Source organism: Ursus maritimus, unplaced genomic scaffold, assembly GCF_017311325.1.
Source record: "Ursus maritimus isolate PB19 unplaced genomic scaffold, ASM1731132v1 scaffold_10, whole genome shotgun sequence".
Taxonomy (NCBI): domain Eukaryota; kingdom Metazoa; phylum Chordata; class Mammalia; order Carnivora; family Ursidae; genus Ursus; species Ursus maritimus.
In genome coordinates this window covers 44,442,451-44,446,349 of record NW_024423344.1, presented here as the reverse complement: position 1 = coordinate 44,446,349, position 3,899 = coordinate 44,442,451, and the positions used below count along the sequence as shown (strand labels likewise).

The window sequence follows — 3,899 nt, the reverse complement described above, 5'->3', positions numbered from 1 at the left end:
GGTCCTGGGATTGAGTCCCGTGTTGGGCTCCCTGCTCCGTGTGTTCTCACTCGCTCTCTCTTAAATAAATTAATAAAATCTTTTAAAAAATCTAAAACCATAATAGCAGAATGTTGCTTACCAGTGGCTATGTTAATTAGCTTGATGGTGATAATCATTTCACAATGTATACATATACAAAAACATCATGTTGTACCCTTTAAATATATTTATATTATTTGTTAATCATACTTCAGTAAAACTGGAAACCAGAAGAATTATATGATAATTATAGTTACTTCATATGATTATCAAAAACACTGACTAAAAATTGTAACTCTTCTGGTAGGTGCGTGGTAATGTTTTACTGTGATTTTAATGTGCATTTCCCTATTGAGTAATGATGATGAGGCAATTTTTATAAGTTAGACATTTGATTTTCCTCTTTTACAAAATGTGCATTTAATTCTTTTAACCATTTTTCCCTTTATTGATATTTATTTGTTTATTTTGAAGTGAACATAACCTCAAGATTTTATTGCCTTCATAATATAACAGTATACGAAGCTTAGAACTGGATCATTTCACCCATTCTCTTCTTATCTCTTCCCAGCTCAAAATGCTTGCATCTCTTAATAGCCAGCATTCTCCTACATCTATAATTGGGCTCAACACGTTCAAGCCTCAGCACAATCTTCTCTGTATTTTAGCCTTTTTCCGAAAGATAGGCTTAGTCTGCCCACCATAGCTACTCTGCTGCCTGTCATAATGCCACTTTCCCTGGGCATAAATAGAATCTTTGCCTTTCTTGTATTCTGTCACTTTGTGTGGTTGGTGCTTGCCACACTTCCTGTGGATAGTCCAGCAGGTTTTAGGAACATTCACTGTGTTTGCAAGAAAGCTTTCTGCATGGAAAGCTAATTAGCGATATTTAGACATTTCTTATTGATACTGGTCAGTTGTTATATGTATTATAAGTATCTGATCCCATCGTGTGGCTTGTCTTTTTATTCTTTTATTGAGGTACCTGAATAAAATAATCCATGAAGTTAGATTTAGTTCAATTTATATTTTTTTTTCCCTTTATGCTTAGTGCTTTTTGAAAAATCTTTGTCTACACGGGGGTCATAAAGATATTTTATTTCACTCCTAGAAGCTTTATTTTTTTGTCTCTCTCATTTAGAATTCTACTTCATTTGGAATATATGTTTTTGAATGGTAGAAGGCAGGATTTAGGATTCATTCGGTTACATATGGTTAGCCAGCTGACTCAACACATTTATTCAACAGACTGTTCTCTTACTTCAGTGCAGAGCACATTTGTCAGTGCCCTTTGGTGGATATACATGGGTCTGTTTTTGGACTTTTATTCTATTGGTCTGTTTATTAATGCTTGTACTGTCTTTATTACTATATTTTAAAATAAGTTTTGATAACTGTTGGTTAAGTTCCATAATTTTTTTTCTTCCTTGGTATTGTCTCGGCTATTTTTGGTTCTCTACATTTTATATAAATATAAGAAATTACCTGCCAATTTTTATACAAGATTAATAATAATACTAGTATTACTAACAATAATAATTACACAGTCATCCCCCTATTGATAGATGTGAAGATGATTTAATTTTTTTTTACCAAAAGAAGCAAAACATTTTGCATGTTAAAAACATTCTTATTTTTGATCAATTTCTTAAGGCACAATTTCCAGAAGTGCAATTATGTGGTCAAAAGGATGAGTACTTTGATATGATGTGTTTGATATATTTTGTTAACTGCTATCAAACAGCTTTTACTCACAGTGCCGATAGCTAGCAGGATGCAAGACAATAGTTATTTGTGTATTCATACCATCTGTATGTAACACAATTAAAAAGTGTAACACTTAATCTACAAAAGACATAATACGTCCTTGGCTCTGCCTTACTTTGCTTGTGTTTATTTTGAACATTTAAATGTATTTGTGTTTACCAGTTTTATTTATTTTCTTATAAATCAACCAAGAGTGAGAGAAAAACCTTGATCAAGTTTGTACTTGTTGGCAATCTCACTGGTATTGCTTTAGGAAAAATAACTATTGGCTGAACAGTAAGGCTTTATGTGTAGCATTTTGTGTGGGTGGCTGCTTATGTACAGTGAAGGAAATAAGTCAACTTTAGATCTTTTGAGTTTGAGAAGCTTCCAGGAAAAGAAAGAAAGAAAGAAAGAAAGAAAGAAAGAAAGAAAGAAAGAAAGAAAGAAGGAAGGAAGGAAGGAAGGAAGGAAGGAAGGAAGGAAGGAGAAGAGAAAAGAAAAGAAAAGAAAAGAAAAGAAAAGAAAGAAGTTATAATAGGGTTTCTCTCAGCTGTTCAACTTCTCTCTACAGCTTGGATACCACTATTTGCCATAGAAGTGAGGATTTTGGGACCCCAACATCTAGAGAGTAAAGGGGACCTATGGGAACATGAATTGAGTAGTATTTACCATGGTAAATCTTCCTTAGTAGTAAGTCCAGTGTTCCACTCTTCTCAGTATGGTTGGTGTCATCAATGCACATTTGTCAATGTGGGGTAGCACAGAGACTTCCTCCATTTTCCTGAACCACAGCATAATCCAAGAAAGTCCCTGCCTAATTGTGGCTCTCAATGTCATCTCAAGAGGGGCCAGTGCTAATGACCAACATGTGCCCTCTCTATGGCAGTGTGAAGCGCTACTGACACAAAGTAGTTTTATATTATTTTTGCATAATGAGCACTGTGTCTGTTATCTCTTCATGTAAGTAATTCACAAGCAGATGCTCTTATGTATATTCTTTCCTGAGTCTACACATGGTTAGCACAACTCACGAGTGCCCTGCAGTTTTGGAACATGAAACTTCTCTCTGACAAAGACAGAACTGAAATTCTAGTAGCTCATTTCTTTGCCTTGTAAATATATGTCATTTTTTTTTCCTTAAATAGTTGACTCTTTCTTGATTACTGAAGAGGTATATGTCCTTTGTAAAAACTTGTGCAATGCTATAACAATGAAAGTTCAAACTCACCATTAATTTGGAGATAAATGCTATTAACATTGTAGAGTAAATCCAGGTTTTTTTAGATAGATAGATAGAGATAGACAGACACATACATACACATATACCATACTAGTCTTTTGTAATCTATATTTTTCACTAAGTAAAATGTTGGGACTAAGTGCTGTGATTTCTCCGTGTCAATAGATATCAACTTGCATCTCTGTTTTTAGCAAGTTATTATATAGAATTCCCTGTATGGATGTATCATACTTTATGTAACCAGCCATCTACTGAGGAAAATTTGGTTGGGCTATCTTATATCCTAATATACCAACACAGTTGAACAAAGGCAGCAGATGGCTAGAAGAAAGGACACACATCCTCCAGAGTGTTGGGAGTGTTGGACACACACACAGCAGTAGCAGAGGCCCTGTTCGCCTAGAGCTTCACAGGGCTTTAGAAAATATGTATTTCCAGCAAAGCTTATAACTATCTCACTTTGCATTTGAACAGTCGCTCCCACTGTTTCTTTTCTTTTTCTTTCTTTCTTTTTTTTTTTTAAGATTTTATTTATTTGTTAGAGAGAGAGAAAGCACAAGCAGGGGGAGCAGCAGGCAGAGGGAGAAGCAGGCTCCCTGCTCAGCGGGGAGCCTGATGCAGGACTTGATCCCAGGACCCAGGGTCATGACCTGAGCCCTGAGCCGAAGGCAGACACTTAACCAGTTGAGCCACCCAGGCATCCCACTCGCATTGTTTCCATCTCTCATGGACAGCACTCATGTAGAACGGCTCTGTAAGAAAGCTAAGTGGAGCCTACTCACTCCCCTCTCACTTCCTGTTACTTCCACAATAAACCGCTATAACTGTAACCCATGCCTCTGGCTGGTCTGTGTCTTACGGAAACCAAAGAAACATCACCAAAAGACCT

At 36.0% G+C, this 3,899-nt stretch overlaps 1 pseudogene; it reads right to left on the bottom strand.

Moving 5' to 3' along the window:
* Positions 1–547: 547 nt before the first annotated feature.
* Positions 548–2,512, bottom strand: LOC121100112 (annotated as a pseudogene).
* Positions 2,513–3,899: the final 1,387 nt, after the last annotated feature.